The 22,028-nt window shown below is 50.0% G+C and overlaps 20 non-coding genes across 20 annotated transcripts; 10 read left to right on the top strand and 10 right to left on the bottom strand.

Moving 5' to 3' along the window:
• Window positions 1-1,187: 1,187 nt before the first annotated feature.
• Trnag-ccc (transfer RNA glycine (anticodon CCC)) lies at window positions 1,188-1,259 on the bottom strand. The gene has a single exon. It is a non-coding gene; the product is annotated as a tRNA-Gly (tRNA).
• Window positions 1,260-1,942: 683 nt separating this feature from the next.
• Trnal-uaa (transfer RNA leucine (anticodon UAA)) lies at window positions 1,943-2,026 on the top strand. The gene has a single exon. It is a non-coding gene; the product is annotated as a tRNA-Leu (tRNA).
• Window positions 2,027-3,245: 1,219 nt separating this feature from the next.
• On the bottom strand, window positions 3,246-3,317 carry Trnag-ccc (transfer RNA glycine (anticodon CCC)). The gene has a single exon. It is a non-coding gene; the product is annotated as a tRNA-Gly (tRNA).
• Window positions 3,318-4,001: 684 nt separating this feature from the next.
• On the top strand, window positions 4,002-4,085 carry Trnal-uaa (transfer RNA leucine (anticodon UAA)). The gene has a single exon. It is a non-coding gene; the product is annotated as a tRNA-Leu (tRNA).
• Window positions 4,086-5,304: 1,219 nt separating this feature from the next.
• Window positions 5,305-5,376, bottom strand: Trnag-ccc (transfer RNA glycine (anticodon CCC)). Its single transcript has one exon. It is a non-coding gene; the product is annotated as a tRNA-Gly (tRNA).
• Window positions 5,377-6,060: 684 nt separating this feature from the next.
• On the top strand, window positions 6,061-6,144 carry Trnal-uaa (transfer RNA leucine (anticodon UAA)). The gene has a single exon. It is a non-coding gene; the product is annotated as a tRNA-Leu (tRNA).
• A 1,219-nt stretch (window positions 6,145-7,363) lies between these two features.
• Window positions 7,364-7,435, bottom strand: Trnag-ccc (transfer RNA glycine (anticodon CCC)). The gene has a single exon. It is a non-coding gene; the product is annotated as a tRNA-Gly (tRNA).
• Window positions 7,436-8,119: 684 nt separating this feature from the next.
• Window positions 8,120-8,203, top strand: Trnal-uaa (transfer RNA leucine (anticodon UAA)). Its single transcript has one exon. It is a non-coding gene; the product is annotated as a tRNA-Leu (tRNA).
• A 1,219-nt stretch (window positions 8,204-9,422) lies between these two features.
• Window positions 9,423-9,494, bottom strand: Trnag-ccc (transfer RNA glycine (anticodon CCC)). Its single transcript has one exon. It is a non-coding gene; the product is annotated as a tRNA-Gly (tRNA).
• A 684-nt stretch (window positions 9,495-10,178) lies between these two features.
• Trnal-uaa (transfer RNA leucine (anticodon UAA)) lies at window positions 10,179-10,262 on the top strand. The gene has a single exon. It is a non-coding gene; the product is annotated as a tRNA-Leu (tRNA).
• A 1,219-nt stretch (window positions 10,263-11,481) lies between these two features.
• Window positions 11,482-11,553, bottom strand: Trnag-ccc (transfer RNA glycine (anticodon CCC)). The gene has a single exon. It is a non-coding gene; the product is annotated as a tRNA-Gly (tRNA).
• A 683-nt stretch (window positions 11,554-12,236) lies between these two features.
• On the top strand, window positions 12,237-12,320 carry Trnal-uaa (transfer RNA leucine (anticodon UAA)). The gene has a single exon. It is a non-coding gene; the product is annotated as a tRNA-Leu (tRNA).
• A 1,219-nt stretch (window positions 12,321-13,539) lies between these two features.
• On the bottom strand, window positions 13,540-13,611 carry Trnag-ccc (transfer RNA glycine (anticodon CCC)). The gene has a single exon. It is a non-coding gene; the product is annotated as a tRNA-Gly (tRNA).
• A 683-nt stretch (window positions 13,612-14,294) lies between these two features.
• Trnal-uaa (transfer RNA leucine (anticodon UAA)) lies at window positions 14,295-14,378 on the top strand. The gene has a single exon. It is a non-coding gene; the product is annotated as a tRNA-Leu (tRNA).
• A 1,219-nt stretch (window positions 14,379-15,597) lies between these two features.
• Window positions 15,598-15,669, bottom strand: Trnag-ccc (transfer RNA glycine (anticodon CCC)). Its single transcript has one exon. It is a non-coding gene; the product is annotated as a tRNA-Gly (tRNA).
• A 684-nt stretch (window positions 15,670-16,353) lies between these two features.
• On the top strand, window positions 16,354-16,437 carry Trnal-uaa (transfer RNA leucine (anticodon UAA)). Its single transcript has one exon. It is a non-coding gene; the product is annotated as a tRNA-Leu (tRNA).
• Window positions 16,438-17,656: 1,219 nt separating this feature from the next.
• Window positions 17,657-17,728, bottom strand: Trnag-ccc (transfer RNA glycine (anticodon CCC)). The gene has a single exon. It is a non-coding gene; the product is annotated as a tRNA-Gly (tRNA).
• A 683-nt stretch (window positions 17,729-18,411) lies between these two features.
• Trnal-uaa (transfer RNA leucine (anticodon UAA)) lies at window positions 18,412-18,495 on the top strand. Its single transcript has one exon. It is a non-coding gene; the product is annotated as a tRNA-Leu (tRNA).
• Window positions 18,496-19,714: 1,219 nt separating this feature from the next.
• On the bottom strand, window positions 19,715-19,786 carry Trnag-ccc (transfer RNA glycine (anticodon CCC)). Its single transcript has one exon. It is a non-coding gene; the product is annotated as a tRNA-Gly (tRNA).
• Window positions 19,787-20,469: 683 nt separating this feature from the next.
• Trnal-uaa (transfer RNA leucine (anticodon UAA)) lies at window positions 20,470-20,553 on the top strand. Its single transcript has one exon. It is a non-coding gene; the product is annotated as a tRNA-Leu (tRNA).
• Window positions 20,554-22,028: the final 1,475 nt, after the last annotated feature.

Below are 22,028 nucleotides of genomic sequence, written 5' to 3'. Positions count from 1 at the left end.
CGTACATGCGGGAAGAACAGGTTCCACAGACACTACTAGAAACGGCTGTGACTATGGTGCTTGCCTTGCAAGTCTGATTGTCTGGCGGACAGAAAGAATGGAAAGCTGTTAGGAGACATGGCTTTCAGCCACGAGGCCCGGATTCGATTCCTGGTAGCCGAACATCCTTTTGTTTGCTGAGTCTTATTATTCTCACGGCATTTACGATATCTTTGTGTTGTGGTTTTTGGGGTCCAAGCATCAGGCGAGCAAACGTGAACGAAAGCAGATATGTGTGTAAATGAGTGTCAGGGCAGTAATAAAGGTGGATGAGACGGTGGATCGGGTATTGGACTGCAGACGTGCCACATTGCGTAGCTCGAAAGCTGAGTAAGTTAGAGCGTCGTGCTGTGAACACAAATGCCACGTATTCGACCGCACCAAGTGCCATTTTATTTTTCTCCCCTAAAAGAGAATGCTTCCTCCAGCGAGACACTGCCAGGTAAATAACAAGCGATCTTCACAAGAAGTAAGATGTCTACACGTCGCGCGATACTGTCGCCAACGGCGATACCGCGCGTAGTGCAGCGGTTCTCGTCTGTTCACCGGCGTCAAGAATCGTTGGCCGTGGTTAGTATTTGGATGCGTTCTCGGCTGGGAACTCGACGTGCTGTTGGCGTCTTTCATTTTGCATTTTTCCTTCGGTTTCGTGGTTGCTTAGCGATAATGATGCGGTCCCACACGCTGACGCCACTCTTGCCTCTCGGTACACTAAGGGGCGAATCTGTGGCCACAATAAAATGAAAGGTTCTGTCGTGTGTTTGTCGTTTTTTGGTCTCTCCCAGTCGTTTCTCGCGCCTGCCCTCTACGTATATGCCCATTTCCAAGCGTCAGCTTTCGCGTCAGCCGAGCAATGAAAGGTTCTGTCTTGTGTTTGTCGTTTTTTGGTCTCTCCCAGTCGTTTCTCGCGCCTGCCCTCTACATATATGCCCATTTCCAAGCGTCAGCTTTCGCGTCAGCCGAGCAAAGTCGAGACAAGTCGACACATGGAGACACACGACGCTGAGAAACGAAACCGCAGACTAGCGCCCTGGCAGCACGGACTGAGATGAGGGGCGAAGGAAAACCATTCGTACCGCGACACTTCACAGTTTCGAAGATCGCGTTTCGGTACGTGGAATACCCGTAGAAGAAAAATGTACCTTCTGTGCGGTGGCCGGAAATCGAACCCGGATCAACTGCTTGGGAAGCAACCATGCTGACCGTTACACCACCACCGCGTTGTGCTGCGTCCCACCCACGCCCTGATATATCGGCTACCCTCCTGCCATCAGAAGCCGAAGGCGATGGCGCTGTAGGCGCTCAACGCCAGAGCGGGGGTGAGCACATCTGAACGCAGTGCGTAGGGGCTGCTAGGGCGATGTAGCGTAACTAGAAGCAGAACTGACAGCCGTTGAAAAACTGCCATTTAATTTACAGCAGGGCGATAAAACAAATATCTAATGTGACGTACTTACTGATGATCCAGAGTCGATTCAGCATATGTGTGCCAATCCAGAAGTAGAAAGCACCTAAGTATCACAATATTAAGTTGGTTAGTTTGATGCTCGCCTGGAGCATATCATTAGCTTCCCCTGAGGGCGAAATGCACAGCGTAGCCGTTGCTAGGGAACGGCCTTTTCTGTCGTTTTTTGTTTTCTCTGCGCCAATGTGAATGTTGATAACTACAGTTCTGCTCGTTCCACTTACGACAGATGGCGACGGAAAACAATGGTGTAAGGCACCATATTTAAGCTGTGGTTCCCGAAAGTGAGGGTGGGGTGCAACCTCACATCTGACAACTCGTTTTAAATACTCTAAAACCAACGTATTTCCTTCACACAAGAAAAAAACACGCTAACTTCGCCGTCAGGATCTGGAGATATGCCTAGAAACGGCGGTAGTAGACACTTTGCGCCCACACGTCATATTGGCCGAGCGGTCTAAGGCGCCAGATTTAAGCTCTGGTTCCCTGAGGGGAGCGTGGGTTCGAACCCCACATCTGACAATGCATTTTAAATATTCCAAAACTACCAATTTCGTACATGCGGGAAGAACAGGTTCCACAGATACTACTAGAAACGGCAGTGACTATGGTGCTTGCCTTGCAAGTCTGATTGTCTGGCGGACAGAAAGAATGGAAAGCTGTTAGGAGACATGGCTTTCAGCCACGAGGCCCGGATTCGATTCCTGGTAGCCGAACATCCTTTTGTTTGCTGAGTCTTATTATTCTCACGGCATTTACGATATCTTTGTGTTGTGGTTTTTGGGGTCCAAGCATCAGGCGAGCAAACGTGAACGAAAGCAGATATGTGTGTAAATGAGTGTCAGGGCAGTAATAAATGTGGATGAGACGGTGGATCGGGTATTGGACTGCAGACGTGCCACATTGCGTAGCTCGAAAGCTGAGTAAGTTAGAGCGTCGTGCTGTGAACACAAATGCCACGTATTCGACCGCACCAAGTGCCATTCTATTTTTCTCCCCTAAAAGAGAATGCTTCCTCCAGCGAGACACTGCCAGGTAAATAACAAGCGATCTTCACAAGAAGTAAGATGTCTACACGTCGCGCGATACTGTCGCCAACGGCGATACCGCGCGTAGTGCAGCGGTTCTCGTCTGTTCACCGGCGTCAAGAATCGTTGGCCGTGGTTAGTATTTGGATGCGTTCTCGGCTGGGAACTCGACGTGCTGTTGGCGTCTTTCATTTTGCATTTTTCCTTCGGTTTCGTGGTTGCTTAGCGATAATGATGCGGTCCCACACGCTGACGCCACTCTTGCCTCTCGGTACACTAAGGGGCGAATCTGTGGCCACAATAAAATGAAAGGTTCGGTCGTGTGTTTGTCGTTTTTTGGTCTCTCCCAGTCGTTTCTCGCGCCTGCCCTCTACGTATATGCCCATTTCCAAGCGTCAGCTTTCGCGTCAGCCGAGCAATGAAAGGTTCTGTCTTGTGTTTGTCGTTTTTTGGTCTCTCCCAGTCGTTTCTCGCGCCTGCCCTCTACATATATGCCCATTTCCAAGCGTCAGCTTTCGCGTCAGCCGAGCAAAGTCGAGACAAGTCGACACATGGAGACACACGACGCTGAGAAACGAAACCGCAGACTAGCGCCCTGGCAGCACGGACTGAGACGAGGGGCGAAGGAAAACTATTCGTACCGCGACACTTCACAGTTTCGAAGATCGCGTTTCGGTACGTGGAATACCCGTAGAAGAAAAAAGTACCTTTTGTGCGGTGGCCGGGAATCGAACCCGGATCAACTGCTTGGGAAGCAACCATGCTGACCGTTACACCACCACCGCGTTGTGCTGCGTTCCCCCCCACGCCCTGATATATCGGCTACCCTCCTGCCATCAGAGGCCGAAGGCGATGGCGCTGTAGGCGCTCAACGCCAGAGCGGGGGTGAGCACATCTGAACGCAGTGCGTAGGTGCTGCTTGGGCGATGTAGCGTAACTAGAAGCAGAACTGACAGCCGTTGAAAAACTGCCATTTAATTTACAGCAGGGCGATAAAACAAATATCTAATGTGACGTACTTACTGATGATCCAGAGTCGATTCAGCATATGTGTGCCAATCCAGAAGTAGAAAGCACCTAAGTATCACAATATTAAGTTGGTTAGTTTGATGCTCGCCTGGAGCATATCATTAGCTTCCCCTGAGGGCGAAATGCACAGCGTAGCCGTTGCTAAGGTACGGCCTTTTCTGTCGTTTTTTGTTTTCTCTGCGCCAATGTGAATGTTGATAACTACAGTTCTGCTCGTTCCACTTACGACAGATGGCGACGGAAAACAATGGTGTAAGGCACCATATTTAAGCTGTGGTTCCCGAAAGTGAGGGTGGGGAGCAACCTCACATCTGACAACTCGTTTTAAATACTCTAAAACCAACGTATTTCCTTCACACAAGAAAAAAACACGCTAACTTCGCCGTCAGGATCTGGAGATATGCCAAGGAACGGCGGTAGTAGACACTTTGCGCCCACACGTCAGATTGGCCGAGCGGTCTAAGGCGCCAGATTTAAGCTCTGGTTCCCTGAGGGGAGAGTGGGTTCGAACCCCACATCTGACAATGCATTTTAAATATTCCAAAACTACCAATTTCGTACATGCGAGAAGAACAGGTTCCACAGATACTACTAGAAACGGCAGTGACTATGGTGCTTGCCTTGCAAGTCTGATTGTCTGGCGGTCAGAAAGAATGGAAAGCTGTTAGGAGACATGGCTTTCAGCCACGAGGCCCGGATTCGATTCCTGGTAGCCAAACATCGTTTTGTTTGCTGAGTCTTATTATTCTCACGGCATTTACGATATCTTTGTGTTGTGGTTTTTGGGGTCCAAGCATCAGGCGAGCAAACGTGAACGAAAGCAGATATGTGTGTAAATGAGTGTCAGGGCAGTAATAAAGGTGGATGAGACGGTGGATCGGGTATTGGACTGCAGACGTGCCACATTGCGTAGCTCGAAAGCTGAGTAAGTTAGAGCGTCGTGCTGTGAACACAAAGGCCACGTATTCGACCGCACCAAGTGCCATTTTATTTTTCTCCCCTAAAAGAGAATGCTTCCTCCAGCGAGACACTGCCAGGTAAATAACAAGCGATCTTCACAAGAAGTAAGATGTCTACACGTCGCGCGATACTGTCGCCAACGGCGATACCGCGCGTAGTGCAGCGGTTCTCGTCTGTTCACCGGCGTCAAGAATCGTTGGCCGTGGTTAGTATTTGGATGCGTTCTCGGCTGGGAACTCGACGTGCTGTTGGCGTCTTTCATTTTGCATTTTTCCTTCGGTTTCGTGGTTGCTTAGCGATAATGATGCGGTCCCACACGCTGACGCCACTCTTGCCTCTCGGTACACTAAGGGGCGAATCTGTGGCCACAATAAAATGAAAGGTTCTGTCGTGTGTTTGTCGTTTTTTGGTCTCTCCCAGTCGTTTCTCGCGCCTGCCCTCTACGTATATGCCCATTTCCAAGCGTCAGCTTTCGCGTCAGCCGAGCAATGAAAGGTTCTGTCTTGTGTTTGTCGTTTTTTGGTCTCTCCCAGTCGTTTCTCGCGCCTGCCCTCTACATATATGCCCATTTCCAAGCGTCAGCTTTCGCGTCAGCCGAGCAAAGTCGAGACAAGTCGACACATGGAGACACACGACGCTGAGAAACGAAACCGCAGACTAGCGCCCTGGCAGCACGGACTGAGACGAGGGGCGAAGGAAAACTATTCGTACCGCGACACTTCACAGTTTCGAAGATCGCGTTTCGGTACGTGGAATACCCGTAGAAGAAAAAAGTACCTTTTGTGCGGTGGCCGGGAATCGAACCCGGATCAACTGCTTGGGAAGCAACCATGCTGACCGTTACACCACCACCGCGTTGTGCTGCGTTCCCCCCCACGCCCTGATATATCGGCTACCCTCCTGCCATCAGAGGCCGAAGGCGATGGCGCTGTAGGCGCTCAACGCCAGAGCGGGGGTGAGCACATCTGAACGCAGTGCGTAGGTGCTGCTTGGGCGATGTAGCGTAACTAGAAGCAGAACTGACAGCCGTTGAAAAACTGCCATTTAATTTACAGCAGGGCGATAAAACAAATATCTAATGTGACGTACTTACTGATGATCCAGAGTCGATTCAGCATATGTGTGCCAATCCAGAAGTAGAAAGCACCTAAGTATCACAATATTAAGTTGGTTAGTTTGATGCTCGCCTGGAGCATATCATTAGCTTCCCCTGAGGGCGAAATGCACAGCGTAGCCGTTGCTAAGGTACGGCCTTTTCTGTCGTTTTTTGTTTTCTCTGCGCCAATGTGAATGTTGATAACTACAGTTCTGCTCGTTCCACTTACGACAGATGGCGACGGAAAACAATGGTGTAAGGCACCATATTTAAGCTGTGGTTCCCGAAAGTGAGGGTGGGGAGCAACCTCACATCTGACAACTCGTTTTAAATACTCTAAAACCAACGTATTTCCTTCACACAAGAAAAAAACACGCTAACTTCGCCGTCAGGATCTGGAGATATGCCTAGGAACGGCGGTAGTAGACACTTTGCGCCCACACGTCAGATTGGCCGAGCGGTCTAAGGCGCCAGATTTAAGCTCTGGTTCCCTGAGGGGAGCGTGGGTTCGAACCCCACATCTGACAATGCATTTTAAATATTCCAAAACTACCAATTTCGTACATGCGAGAAGATCAGGTTCCACAGATACTACTAGAAACGGCAGTGACTATGGTGCTTGCCTTGCAAGTCTGATTGTCTGGCGGTCAGAAAGAATGGAAAGCTGTTAGGAGACATGGCTTTCAGCCACGAGGCCCGGATTCGATTCCTGGTAGCCAAACATCGTTTTGTTTGCTGAGTCTTATTATTCTCACGGCATTTACGATATCTTTGTGTTGTGGTTTTTGGGGTCCAAGCATCAGGCGAGCAAACGTGAACGAAAGCAGATATGTGTGTAAATGAGTGTCAGGGCAGTAATAAAGGTGGATGAGACGGTGGATCGGGTATTGGACTGCAGACGTGCCACATTGCGTAGCTCGAAAGCTGAGTAAGTTAGAGCGTCGTGCTGTGAACACAAAGGCCACGTATTCGACCGCACCAAGTGCCATTTTATTTTTCTCCCCTAAAAGAGAATGCTTCCTCCAGCGAGACACTGCCAGGTAAATAACAAGCGATCTTCACAAGAAGTAAGATGTCTACACGTCGCGCGATACTGTCGCCAACGGCGATACCGCGCGTAGTGCAGCGGTTCTCGTCTGTTCACCGGCGTCAAGAATCGTTGGCCGTGGTTAGTATTTGGATGCGTTCTCGGCTGGGAACTCGACGTGCTGTTGGCGTCTTTCATTTTGCATTTTTCCTTCGGTTTCGTGGTTGCTTAGCGATAATGATGCGGTCCCACACGCTGACGCCACTCTTGCCTCTCGGTACACTAAGGGGCGAATCTGTGGCCACAATAAAATGAAAGGTTCTGTCGTGTGTTTGTCGTTTTTTGGTCTCTCCCAGTCGTTTCTCGCGCCTGCCCTCTACGTATATGCCCATTTCCAAGCGTCAGCTTTCGCGTCAGCCGAGCAATGAAAGGTTCTGTCTTGTGTTTGTCGTTTTTTGGTCTCTCCCAGTCGTTTCTCGCGCCTGCCCTCTACATATATGCCCATTTCCAAGCGTCAGCTTTCGCGTCAGCCGAGCAAAGTCGAGACAAGTCGACACATGGAGACACACGACGCTGAGAAACGAAACCGCAGACTAGCGCCCTGGCAGCACGGACTGAGACGAGGGGCGAAGGAAAACTATTCGTACCGCGACACTTCACAGTTTCGAAGATCGCGTTTCGGTACGTGGAATACCCGTAGAAGAAAAAAGTACCTTTTGTGCGGTGGCCGGGAATCGAACCCGGATCAACTGCTTGGGAAGCAACCATGCTGACCGTTACACCACCACCGCGTTGTGCTGCGTTCCCCCCCACGCCCTGATATATCGGCTACCCTCCTGCCATCAGAGGCCGAAGGCGATGGCGCTGTAGGCGCTCAACGCCAGAGCGGGGGTGAGCACATCTGAACGCAGTGCGTAGGTGCTGCTTGGGCGATGTAGCGTAACTAGAAGCAGAACTGACAGCCGTTGAAAAACTGCCATTTAATTTACAGCAGGGCGATAAAACAAATATCTAATGTGACGTACTTACTGATGATCCAGAGTCGATTCAGCATATGTGTGCCAATCCAGAAGTAGAAAGCACCTAAGTATCACAATATTAAGTTGGTTAGTTTGATGCTCGCCTGGAGCATATCATTAGCTTCCCCTGAGGGCGAAATGCACAGCGTAGCCGTTGCTAAGGTACGGCCTTTTCTGTCGTTTTTTGTTTTCTCTGCGCCAATGTGAATGTTGATAACTACAGTTCTGCTCGTTCCACTTACGACAGATGGCGACGGAAAACAATGGTGTAAGGCACCATATTTAAGCTGTGGTTCCCGAAAGTGAGGGTGGGGAGCAACCTCACATCTGACAACTCGTTTTAAATACTCTAAAACCAACGTATTTCCTTCACACAAGAAAAAAACACGCTAACTTCGCCGTCAGGATCTGGAGATATGCCTAGGAACGGCGGTAGTAGACACTTTGCGCCCACACGTCAGATTGGCCGAGCGGTCTAAGGCGCCAGATTTAAGCTCTGGTTCCCTGAGGGGAGCGTGGGTTCGAACCCCACATCTGACAATGCATTTTAAATATTCCAAAACTACCAATTTCGTACATGCGAGAAGATCAGGTTCCACAGATACTACTAGAAACGGCAGTGACTATGGTGCTTGCCTTGCAAGTCTGATTGTCTGGCGGTCAGAAAGAATGGAAAGCTGTTAGGAGACATGGCTTTCAGCCACGAGGCCCGGATTCGATTCCTGGTAGCCAAACATCGTTTTGTTTGCTGAGTCTTATTATTCTCACGGCATTTACGATATCTTTGTGTTGTGGTTTTTGGGGTCCAAGCATCAGGCGAGCAAACGTGAACGAAAGCAGATATGTGTGTAAATGAGTGTCAGGGCAGTAATAAAGGTGGATGAGACGGTGGATCGGGTATTGGACTGCAGACGTGCCACATTGCGTAGCTCGAAAGCTGAGTAAGTTAGAGCGTCGTGCTGTGAACACAAAGGCCACGTATTCGACCGCACCAAGTGCCATTTTATTTTTCTCCCCTAAAAGAGAATGCTTCCTCCAGCGAGACACTGCCAGGTAAATAACAAGCGATCTTCACAAGAAGTAAGATGTCTACACGTCGCGCGATACTGTCGCCAACGGCGATACCGCGCGTAGTGCAGCGGTTCTCGTCTGTTCACCGGCGTCAAGAATCGTTGGCCGTGGTTAGTATTTGGATGCGTTCTCGGCTGGGAACTCGACGTGCTGTTGGCGTCTTTCATTTTGCATTTTTCCTTCGGTTTCGTGGTTGCTTAGCGATAATGATGCGGTCCCACACGCTGACGCCACTCTTGCCTCTCGGTACACTAAGGGGCGAATCTGTGGCCACAATAAAATGAAAGGTTCTGTCGTGTGTTTGTCGTTTTTTGGTCTCTCCCAGTCGTTTCTCGCGCCTGCCCTCTACGTATATGCCCATTTCCAAGCGTCAGCTTTCGCGTCAGCCGAGCAATGAAAGGTTCTGTCTTGTGTTTGTCGTTTTTTGGTCTCTCCCAGTCGTTTCTCGCGCCTGCCCTCTACATATATGCCCATTTCCAAGCGTCAGCTTTCGCGTCAGCCGAGCAAAGTCGAGACAAGTCGACACATGGAGACACACGACGCTGAGAAACGAAACCGCAGACTAGCGCCCTGGCAGCACGGACTGAGACGAGGGGCGAAGGAAAATTATTCGTACCGCGACACTTCACAGTTTCGAAGATCGCGTTTCGGTACGTGGAATACCCGTAGAAGAAAAAAGTACCTTTTGTGCGGTGGCCGGGAATCGAACCCGGATCAACTGCTTGGGAAGCAACCATGCTGACCGTTACACCACCACCGCGTTGTGCTGCGTTCCCCCCCACGCCCTGATATATCGGCTACCCTCCTGCCATCAGAGGCCGAAGGCGATGGCGCTGTAGGCGCTCAACGCCAGAGCGGGGGTGAGCACATCTGAACGCAGTGCGTAGGTGCTGCTTGGGCGATGTAGCGTAACTAGAAGCAGAACTGACAGCCGTTGAAAAACTGCCATTTAATTTACAGCAGGGCGATAAAACAAATATCTAATGTGACGTACTTACTGATGATCCAGAGTCGATTCAGCATATGTGTGCCAATCCAGAAGTAGAAAGCACCTAAGTATCACAATATTAAGTTGGTTAGTTTGATGCTCGCCTGGAGCATATCATTAGCTTCCCCTGAGGGCGAAATGCACAGCGTAGCCGTTGCTAAGGTACGGCCTTTTCTGTCGTTTTTTGTTTTCTCTGCGCCAATGTGAATGTTGATAACTACAGTTCTGCTCGTTCCACTTACGACAGATGGCGACGGAAAACAATGGTGTAAGGCACCATATTTAAGCTGTGGTTCCCGAAAGTGAGGGTGGGGAGCAACCTCACATCTGACAACTCGTTTTAAATACTCTAAAACCAACGTATTTCCTTCACACAAGAAAAAAACACGCTAACTTCGCCGTCAGGATCTGGAGATATGCCTAGGAACGGCGGTAGTAGACACTTTGCGCCCACACGTCAGATTGGCCGAGCGGTCTAAGGCGCCAGATTTAAGCTCTGGTTCCCTGAGGGGAGCGTGGGTTCGAACCCCACATCTGACAATGCATTTTAAATATTCCAAAACTACCAATTTCGTACATGCGAGAAGATCAGGTTCCACAGATACTACTAGAAACGGCAGTGACTATGGTGCTTGCCTTGCAAGTCTGATTGTCTGGCGGTCAGAAAGAATGGAAAGCTGTTAGGAGACATGGCTTTCAGCCACGAGGCCCGGATTCGATTCCTGGTAGCCAAACATCGTTTTGTTTGCTGAGTCTTATTATTCTCACGGCATTTACGATATCTTTGTGTTGTGGTTTTTGGGGTCCAAGCATCAGGCGAGCAAACGTGAACGAAAGCAGATATGTGTGTAAATGAGTGTCAGGGCAGTAATAAAGGTGGATGAGACGGTGGATCGGGTATTGGACTGCAGACGTGCCACATTGCGTAGCTCGAAAGCTGAGTAAGTTAGAGCGTCGTGCTGTGAACACAAAGGCCACGTATTCGACCGCACCAAGTGCCATTTTATTTTTCTCCCCTAAAAGAGAATGCTTCCTCCAGCGAGACACTGCCAGGTAAATAACAAGCGATCTTCACAAGAAGTAAGATGTCTACACGTCGCGCGATACTGTCGCCAACGGCGATACCGCGCGTAGTGCAGCGGTTCTCGTCTGTTCACCGGCGTCAAGAATCGTTGGCCGTGGTTAGTATTTGGATGCGTTCTCGGCTGGGAACTCGACGTGCTGTTGGCGTCTTTCATTTTGCATTTTTCCTTCGGTTTCGTGGTTGCTTAGCGATAATGATGCGGTCCCACACGCTGACGCCACTCTTGCCTCTCGGTACACTAAGGGGCGAATCTGTGGCCACAATAAAATGAAAGGTTCTGTCGTGTGTTTGTCGTTTTTTGGTCTCTCCCAGTCGTTTCTCGCGCCTGCCCTCTACGTATATGCCCATTTCCAAGCGTCAGCTTTCGCGTCAGCCGAGCAATGAAAGGTTCTGTCTTGTGTTTGTCGTTTTTTGGTCTCTCCCAGTCGTTTCTCGCGCCTGCCCTCTACATATATGCCCATTTCCAAGCGTCAGCTTTCGCGTCAGCCGAGCAAAGTCGAGACAAGTCGACACATGGAGACACACGACGCTGAGAAACGAAACCGCAGACTAGCGCCCTGGCAGCACGGACTGAGATGAGGGGCGAAGGAAAACCATTCGTACCGCGACACTTCACAGTTTCGAAGATCGCGTTTCGGTACGTGGAATACCCGTAGAAGAAAAATGTACCTTCTGTGCGGTGGCCGGGAATCGAACCCGGATCAACTGCTCGGGAAGCAACCATGCTGACCGTTACACCACCACCGCGTTGTGCTGCGTCCCACCCACGCCCTGATATATCGGCTACCCTCCTGCCATCAGAGGCCGAAGGCGATGGCGCTGTAGGCGCTCAACGCCAGAGCGGGGGTGAGCACATCTGAACGCAGTGCGTAGGGGCTGCTAGGGCGATGTAGTGTAACTAGAAGCAGAACTGACAGCCGTTGAAAAACTGCCATTTAATTTACAGCAGGGCGATAAAACAAATATCTAATGTGACGTACTTACTGATGATCCAGAGTCGATTCAGCATATGTGTGCCAATCCAGAAGTAGAAAGCACCTAAGTATCACAATATTAAGTTGGTTAGTTTGATGCTCGCCTGGAGCATATCATTAGCTTCCCCTGAGGGCGAAATGCACAGCGTAGCCGTTGCTAGGGAACGGCATTTTCTGTCGTTTTTTGTTTTCTCTGCGCCAATGTGAATGTTGATAACTACAGTTCTGCTCGTTCCACTTACGACAGATGGCGACGGAAAACAATGGTGTAAGGCACCATATTTAAGCTGTGGTTCCCGAAAGTGAGGGTGGGGTGCAACCTCACATCTGACAACTCGTTTTAAATACTCTAAAACCAACGTATTTCCTTCACACAAGAAAAAAACACGCTAACTTCGCCGTCAGGATCTGGAGATATGCCTAGAAACGGCGGTAGTAGACACTTTGCGCCCACACGTCAGATTGGCCGAGCGGTCTAAGGCGCCAGATTTAAGCTCTGGTTCCCGGAGGGGAGCGTGGGTTCGAACCCCACATCTGACAATGCATTTTAAATATTCCAAAACTACCAATTTCGTACATGCGGGAAGAACAGGTTCCACAGATACTACTAGAAACGGCAGTGACTATGGTGCTTGCCTTGCAAGTCTGATTGTCTGGCGGTCAGAAAGAATGGAAAGCTGTTAGGAGACATGGCTTTCAGCCACGAGGCCCGGATTCGATTCCTGGTAGCCGAACATCCTTTTGTTTGCTGAGTCTTATTATTCTCACGGCATTTACGATATCTTTGTGTTGTGGTTTTTGGGGTCCAAGCATCAGGCGAGCAAACGTGAACGAAAGCAGATATGTGTGTAAATGAGTGTCAGGGCAGTAATAAATGTGGATGAGACGGTGGATCGGGTATTGGACTGCAGACGTGCCACATTGCGTAGCTCGAAAGCTGAGTAAGTTAGAGCGTCGTGCTGTGAACACAAATGCCACGTATTCGACCGCACCAAGTGCCATTTTATTTTTCTCCCCTAAAAGAGAATGCTTCCTCCAGCGAGACACTGCCAGGTAAATAACAAGCGATCTTCACAAGAAGTAAGATGTCTACACGTCGCGCGATACTGTCGCCAACGGCGATACCGCGCGTAGTGCAACGGTTCTCGTCTGTTCACCGGCGTCAAGAATCGTTGGCCGTGGTTAGTATTTGGATGCGTTCTCGGCTGGGAACTCGACGTGCTGTTGGCGTCTTTCATTTTGCATTTTTCCTTCGGTTTCGTGGTTGCTTAGCGATAATGATGCGGTCCCACACGCTGACGCCACTCTTGCCTCTCGGTACACTAAGGGGCGAATCTGTGGCCACAATAAAATGAAAGGTTCGGTCGTGTGTTTGTCGTTTTTTGGTCTCTCCCAGTCGTTTCTCGCGCCTGCCCTCTACGTATATGCCCATTTCCAAGCGTCAGCTTTCGCGTCAGCCGAGCAATGAAAGGTTCTGTCTTGTGTTTGTCGTTTTTTGGTCTCTCCCAGTCGTTTCTCGCGCCTGCCCTCTACATATATGCCCATTTCCAAGCGTCAGCTTTCGCGTCAGCCGAGCAAAGTCGAGACAAGTCGACACATGGAGACACACGACGCTGAGAAACGAAACCGCAGACTAGCGCCCTGGCAGCACGGACTGAGATGAGGGGCGAAGGAAAACCATTCGTACCGCGACACTTCACAGTTTCGAAGATCGCGTTTCGGTACGTGGAATACCCGTAGAAGAAAAATGTACCTTCTGTGCGGTGGCCGGGAATCGAACCCGGATCAACTGCTTGGGAAGCAACCATGCTGACCGTTACACCACCACCGCGTTGTGCTGCGTCCCACCCACGCCCTGATATATCGGCTACCCTCCTGCCATCAGAGGCCGAAGGCGATGGCGCTGTAGGCGCTCAACGCCAGAGCGGGGGTGAGCACATCTGAACGCAGTGCGTAGGGGCTGCTAGGGCGATGTAGCGTAACTAGAAGCAGAACTGACAGCCGTTGAAAAACTGCCATTTAATTTACAGCAGGGCGATAAAACAAATATCTAATGTGACGTACTTACTGATGATCCAGAGTCGATTCAGCATATGTGTGCCAATCCAGAAGTAGAAAGCACCTAAGTATCACAATATTAAGTTGGTTAGTTTGATGCTCGCCTGGAGCATATCATTAGCTTCCCCTGAGGGCGAAATGCACAGCGTAGCCGTTGCTAGGGAACGGCATTTTCTGTCGTTTTTTGTTTTCTCTGCGCCAATGTGAATGTTGATAACTACAGTTCTGCTCGTTCCACTTACGACAGATGGCGACGGAAAACAATGGTGTAAGGCACCATATTTAAGCTGTGGTTCCCGAAAGTGAGGGTGGGGTGCAACCTCACATCTGACAACTCGTTTTAAATACTCTAAAACCAACGTATTTCCTTCACACAAGAAAAAAACACGCTAACTTCGCCGTCAGGATCTGGAGATATGCCTAGAAACGGCGGTAGTAGACACTTTGCGCCCACACGTCAGATTGGCCGAGCGGTCTAAGGCGCCAGATTTAAGCTCTGGTTCCCTGAGGGGAGCGTGGGTTCGAACCCCACATCTGACAATGCATTTTAAATATTCCAAAACTACCAATTTCGTACATGCGGGAAGAACAGGTTCCACAGATACTACTAGAAACGGCAGTGACTATGGTGCTTGCCTTGCAAGTCTGATTGTCTGGCGGTCAGAAAGAATGGAAAGCTGTTAGGAGACATGGCTTTCAGCCACGAGGCCCTGATTCGATTCCTGGTAGCCAAACATCCTTTTGTTTGCTGAGTCTTATTATTCTCACGGCATTTACGATATCTTTGTGTTGTGGTTTTTGGGGTCCAAGCATCAGGCGAGCAAACGTGAACGAAAGCAGATATGTGTGTAAATGAGTGTCAGGGCAGTAATAAAGGTGGATGAGACGGTGGATCGGGTATTGGACTGAAGACGTGCCACATTGCGTAGCTCGAAAGCTGAGTAAGTTAGAGCGTCGTGCTGTGAACACAAAGGCCACGTATTCGACCGCACCAAGTGCCATTTTATTTTTCTCCCCTAAAAGAGAATGCTTCCTCCAGCGAGACACTGCCAGGTAAATAACAAGCGATCTTCACAAGAAGTAAGATGTCTACACGTCGCGCGATACTGTCGCCAACGGCGATACCGCGCGTAGTGCAGCGGTTCTCGTCTGTTCACCGGCGTCAAGAATCGTTGGCCGTGGTTAGTATTTGGATGCGTTCTCGGCTGGGAACTCGACGTGCTGTTGGCGTCTTTCATTTTGCATTTTTCCTTCGGTTTCGTGGTTGCTTAGCGATAATGATGCGGTCCCGCACGCTGACGCCACTCTTGCCTCTCGGTACACTAAGGGGCGAATCTGTGGCCACAATAAAATGAAAGGTTCGGTCGTGTGTTTGTCGTTTTTTGGTCTCTCCCAGTCGTTTCTCGCGCCTGCCCTCTACGTATATGCCCATTTCCAAGCGTCAGCTTTCGCGTCAGCCGAGCAATGAAAGGTTCTGTCTTGTGTTTGTCGTTTTTTGGTCTCTCCCAGTCGTTTCTCGCGCCTGCCCTCTACATATATGCCCATTTCCAAGCGTCAGCTTTCGCGTCAGCCGAGCAAAGTCGAGACAAGTCGACACATGGAGACACACGACGCTGAGAAACGAAACCGCAGACTAGCGCCCTGGCAGCACGGACTGAGACGAGGGGCGAAGGAAAACTATTCGTACCGCGACACTTCACAGTTTCGAAGATCGCGTTTCGGTACGTGGAATACCCGTAGAAGAAAAAAGTACCTTTTGTGCGGTGGCCGGGAATCGAACCCGGATCAACTGCTTGGGAAGCAACCATGCTGACCGTTACACCACCACCGCGTTGTGCTGCGTTCCCCCCCACGCACTGATATATCGGCTACCCTCCTGCCATCAGAGGCCGAAGGCGATGGCGCTGTAGGCGCTCAACGCCAGAGCGGGGGTGAGCACATCTGAACGCAGTGCGTAGGTGCTGCTTGGGCGATGTAGCGTAACTAGAAGCAGAACTGACAGCCGTTGAAAAACTGCCATTTAATTTACAGCAGGGCGATAAAACAAATATCTAATGTGACGTACTTACTGATGATCCAGAGTCGATTCAGCATATGTGTGCCAATCCAGAAGTAGAAAGCACCTAAGTATCACAATATTAAGTTGGTTAGTTTGATGCTCGCCTGGAGCATATCATTAGCTTCCCCTGAGGGCGAAATGCACAGCGTAGCCGTTGCTAAGGTACGGCCTTTTCTGTCGTTTTTTGTTTTCTCTGCGCCAATGTGAATGTTGATAACTACAGTTCTGCTCGTTCCACTTACGACAGATGGCGACGGAAAACAATGGTGTAAGGCACCATATTTAAGCTGTGGTTCCCGAAAGTGAGGGTGGGGAGCAACCTCACATCTGACAACTCGTTTTAAATACTCTAAAACCAACGTATTTCCTTCACACAAGAAAAAAACACGCTAACTTCGCCGTCAGGATCTGGAGATATGCCTAGGAACGGCGGTAGTAGACACTTTGCGCCCACACGTCAGATTGGCCGAGCGGTCTAAGGCGCCAGATTTAAGCTCTGGTTCCCTGAGGGGAGCGTGGGTTCGAACCCCACATCTGACAATGCATTTTAAATATTCCAAAACTACCAATTTCGTACATGCGAGAAGAACAGGTTCCACAGATACTACTAGAAACGGCAGTGACTATGGTGCTTGCCTTGCAAGTCTGATTGTCTGGCGGTCAGAAAGAATGGAAAGCTGTTAGGAGACATGGCTTTCAGCCACGAGGCCCGGATTCGATTCCTGGTAGCCAAACATCGTTTTGTTTGCTGAGTCTTATTATTCTCACGGCATTTACGATATCTTTGTGTTGTGGTTTTTGGGGTCCAAGCATCAGGCGAGCAAACGTGAACGAAAGCAGATATGTGTGTAAATGAGTGTCAGGGCAGTAATAAAGGTGGATGAGACGGTGGATCGGGTATTGGACTGCAGACGTGCCACATTGCGTAGCTCGAAAGCTGAGTAAGTTAGAGCGTCGTGCTGTGAACACAAAGGCCACGTATTCGACCGCACCAAGTGCCATTTTATTTTTCTCCCCTAAAAGAGAATGCTTCCTCCAGCGAGACACTGCCAGGTAAATAACAAGCGATCTTCACAAGAAGTAAGATGTCTACACGTCGCGCGATACTGTCGCCAACGGCGATACCGCGCGTAGTGCAGCGGTTCTCGTCTGTTCACCGGCGTCAAGAATCGTTGGCCGTGGTTAGTATTTGGATGCGTTCTCGGCTGGGAACTCGACGTGCTGTTGGCGTCTTTCATTTTGCATTTTTCCTTCGGTTTCGTGGTTGCTTAGCGATAATGATGCGGTCCCACACGCTGACGCCACTCTTGCCTCTCGGTACACTAAGGGGCGAATCTGTGGCCACAATAAAATGAAAGGTTCGGTCGTGTGTTTGTCGTTTTTTGGTCTCTCCCAGTCGTTTCTCGCGCCTGCCCTCTACGTATATGCCCATTTCCAAGCGTCAGCTTTCGCGTCAGCCGAGCAATGAAAGGTTCTGTCTTGTGTTTGTCGTTTTTTGGTCTCTCCCAGTCGTTTCTCGCGCCTGCCCTCTACATATATGCCCATTTCCAAGCGTCAGCTTTCGCGTCAGCCGAGCAAAGTCGAGACAAGTCGACACATGGAGACACACGACGCTGAGAAACGAAACCGCAGACTAGCGCCCTGGCAGCACGGACTGAGACGAGGGGCGAAGGAAAACTATTCGTACCGCGACACTTCACAGTTTCGAAGATCGCGTTTCGGTACGTGGAATACCCGTAGAAGAAAAATGTACCTTTTGTGCGGTGGCCGGGAATCGAACCCGGATCAACTGCTTGGGAAGCAACCATGCTGATCGTTACACCACCACCGCGTTGTGCTGCGTCCCACCCACGCCCTAATATATCGGCTACCCTCCTGCCATCAGAGGCCGAAGGCGATGGCGCTGTAGGCGCTCAACGCCAGAGCGGAGGTGAGCACATCTGAACGCAGTGCGTAGGTGCTGCTAGGGCGATGTAGCGTAACTAGAAGCAGAACTGACAGCCGTTGAAAAACTGCCATTTAATTTACAGCAGGGCGATAAAACAAATATCTAATGTGACGTACTTACTGATGATCCAGAGCCGATTCAGCATATGTGTGCCAATCCAGAAGTAGAAAGCACCTAAGTATCACAATATTAAGTTGGTTAGTTTGATGCTCGCCTGGAGCATATCATTAGCTTCCCCTGAGGGCGAAATGCACAGCGTAGCCGTTGCTAGGGAACGGCCTTTTCTGTCGTTTTTTGTTTTCTCTGCGTCAATGTGAATGTTGATAACTACAGTTCTGCTCGTTCCACTTACGACAGATGGCGACGGAAAACAATGGTGTAAGGCACCATATTTAAGCTGTGGTTCCCGAAAGTGAGGGTGGGGTGCAACCTCACATCTGACAACTCGTTTTAAATACTCTAAAACCAACGTATTTCCTTCACACAAGAAAAAAACACGCTAACTTCGCCGTCAGGCTGTGGAGATATGCCTAGAAACAGCGGTAGTAGACACTATGCGCCCACACGTCAGATTGGCCGAGCGGTCTAAGGCGCCAGATTTAAGCTCTGGTTCCCTGAGGGGAGCGTGGGTTCGAACCCCACATCTGACAATGCATTTTAAATATTCCAAAACTACCAATTTCGTACATGCGAGAAGAACAGGTTCCACAGATACTACTAGAAACGGCAGTGACTATGGTGCTTGCCTTGCAAGTCTGATTGTCTGGCGGTCAGAAAGAATGGAAAGCTGTTAGGAGACATGGCTTTCAGCCACGAGGCCCGGATTCGATTCCTGGTAGCCAAACATCCTTTTGTTTGCTGAGTCTTATTATTCTCACGGCATTTACGATATCTTTGTGTTGTGGTTTTTGGGGTCCAAGCATCAGGCGAGCAAACGTGAACGAAAGCAGATATGTGTGTAAATGAGTGTCAGGGCAGTAATAAAGGTGGATGAGACGGTGGATCGGGTATTGGACTGCAGACGTGCCACATTGCGTAGCTCGAAAGCTGAGTAAGTTAGAGCGTCGTGCTGTGAACACAAAGGCCACGTATTCGACCGCACCAAGTGCCATTTTATTTTTCTCCCCTAAAAGAGAATGCTTCCTCCAGCGAGACACTGCCAGGTAAATAACAAGCGATCTTCACAAGAAGTAAGATGTCTACACGTCGCGCGATACTGTCGCCAACGGCGATACCGCGCGTAGTGCAGCGGTTCTCGTCTGTTCACCGGCGTCAAGAATCGTTGGCCGTGGTTAGTATTTGGATGCGTTCTCGGCTGGGAACTCGACGTGCTGTTGGCGTCTTTCATTTTGCATTTTTCCTTCGGTTTCGTGGTTGCTTAGCGATAATGATGCGGTCCCACACGCTGACGCCACTCTTGCCTCTCGGTACACTAAGGGGCGAATCTGTGGCCACAATAAAATGAAAGGTTCGGTCGTGTGTTTGTCGTTTTTTGGTCTCTCCCAGTCGTTTCTCGCGCCTGCCCTCTACGTATATGCCCATTTCCAAGCGTCAGCTTTCGCGTCAGCCGAGCAATGAAAGGTTCTGTCTTGTGTTTGTCGTTTTTTGGTCTCTCCCAGTCGTTTCTCGCGCCTGCCCTCTACATATATGCCCATTTCCAAGCGTCAGCTTTCGCGTCAGCCGAGCAAAGTCGAGACAAGTCGACACATGGAGACACACGACGCTGAGAAACGAAACCGCAGACTAGCGCCCTGGCAGCACGGACTGAGACGAGGGGCGAAGGAAAACTATTCGTACCGCGACACTTCACAGTTTCGAAGATCGCGTTTCGGTACGTGGAATACCCGTAGACGAAAAATGTACCTTTTGTGCGGTGGCCGGGAATCGAACCCGGATCAACTGCTTGGGAAGCAACCATGCTGATCGTTACACCACCACCGCGTTGTGCTGCGTCCCACCCACGCCCTAATATATTGCTACCCTCCTGCCATCAGAGGCCGAAGGCGATGGCGCTGTAGGCGCTCAACGCCAGAGCGGAGGTGAGCACATCTGAACGCAGTGCGTAGGTGCTGCTAGGGCGATGTAGCGTAACTAGAAGCAGAACTGACAGCCGTTGAAAAACTGCCATTTAATTTACAGCAGGGCGATAAAACAAATATCTAATGTGACGTACTTACTGATGATCCAGAGCCGATTCAGCATATGTGTGCCAATCCAGAAGTAGAAAGCACCTAAGTATCACAATATTAAGTTGGTTAGTTTGATGCTCGCCTGGAGCATATCATTAGCTTCCCCTGAGGGCGAAATGCACAGCGTAGCCGTTGCTAGGGAACGGCCTTTTCTGTCGTTTTTTGTTTTCTCTGCGTCAATGTGAATGTTGATAACTACAGTTCTGCTCGTTCCACTTACGACAGATGGCGACGGAAAACAATGGTGTAAGGCACCATATTTAAGCTGTGGTTCCCGAAAGTGAGGGTGGGGTGCAACCTCACATCTGACAACTCGTTTTAAATACTCTAAAACCAACGTATTTCCTTCACACAAGAAAAAAAACACGCTAACTTCGCCGTCAGGCTGTGGAGATATGCCTAGAAACGGCGGTAGTAGACACTATGCGCCCACACGTCAGATTGGCCGAGCGGTCTAAGGCGCCAGATTTAAGCTCTGGTTCCCTGAGGGGAACGTGGGTTCAAACCCCACATCTGACAATGCATTTTAAATATTCCAAAACTACCAATTTCGTACATGCGAGAAGAACAGGTTCCACAGATACTACTAGAAACGGCAGTGACTATGGTGCTTGCCTTGCAAGTCTGATTGTCTGGCGGTCAGAAAGAATGGAAAGCTGTTAGGAGACATGGCTTTCAGCCACGAGGCCCGGATTCGATTCCTGGTAGCCAAACATCCTTTTGTTTGCTGAGTCTTATTATTCTCACGGCATTTACGATATCTTTGTGTTGTGGTTTTTGGGGTCCAAGCATCAGGCGAGCAAACGTGAACGAAAGCAGATATGTGTGTAAATGAGTGTCAGGGCAGTAATAAAGGTGGATGAGACGGTGGATCGGGTATTGGACTGCAGACGTGCCACATTGCGTAGCTCGAAAGCTGAGTAAGTTAGAGCGTCGTGCTGTGAACACAAAGGCCACGTATTCGACCGCACCAAGTGCCATTTTATTTTTCTCCCCTAAAAGAGAATGCTTCCTCCAGCGAGACACTGCCAGGTAAATAACAAGCAATCTTCACAAGAAGTAAGATGTCTACACGTCGCGCGATACTGTCGCCAACGGCGATACCGCGCGTAGTGCATCGGTTCTCGTCTGTTCACCGGCGTCAAGAATCGTTGGCCGTGGTTAGTATTTGGATGCGTTCTCGGCTGGGAACTCGACGTGCTGTTGGCGTCTTTCATTTTGCATTTTTCCTTCGGTTTCGTGGTTGCTTAGCGATAATGATGCGGTCCCGCACGCTGACGCCACTCTTGCCTCTCGGTACACTAAGGGGCGAATCTGTGGCCACAATAAAATGAAAGGTTCTGTCGTGTGTTTGTCGTTTTTTGGTCTCTCCCAGTCGTTTCTCGCGCCTGCCCTCTACGTATATGCCCATTTCCAAGCGTCAGCTTTCGCGTCAGCCGAGCAATGAAAGGTTCTGTCTTGTGTTTGTCGTTTTTTGGTCTCTCCCAGTCGTTTCTCGCGCCTGCCCTCTACATATATGCCCATTTCCAAGCGTCAGCTTTCGCGTCAGCCGAGCAAAGTCGAGACAAGTCGACACATGGAGACACACGACGCTGAGAAACGAAACCGCAGACTAGCGCCCTGGCAGCACGGACTGAGACGAGGGGCGAAGGAAAACTATTCGTACCGCGACACTTCACAGTTTCGAAGATCGCGTTTCGGTACGTGGAATACCCGTAGAAGAAAAAAGTACCTTTTGTGCGGTGGCAGGGAATCGAACCCGGATCAACTGCTTGGGAAGCAACCATGCTGATCGTTACACCACCACCGCGTTGTGCTGCGTCCCACCCACGCCCTGATATATCGGCTACCCTCCTGCCATCTGAGGCCGAAGGCGATGGCGCTGTAGGCGCTCAACGCCAGAGCGGAGGTGAGCACATCTGAACGCAGTGCGTAGGTGCTGCTAGGGCGATGTAGCGTAACTAGAAGCAGAACTGACAGCCGTTGAAAAACTG

Source organism: Schistocerca cancellata, chromosome 2, assembly GCF_023864275.1.
Source record: "Schistocerca cancellata isolate TAMUIC-IGC-003103 chromosome 2, iqSchCanc2.1, whole genome shotgun sequence".
Lineage (NCBI taxonomy): Eukaryota > Metazoa > Arthropoda > Insecta > Orthoptera > Acrididae > Schistocerca > Schistocerca cancellata.
This window is presented reverse-complemented; position numbering and strand designations above follow the sequence as displayed.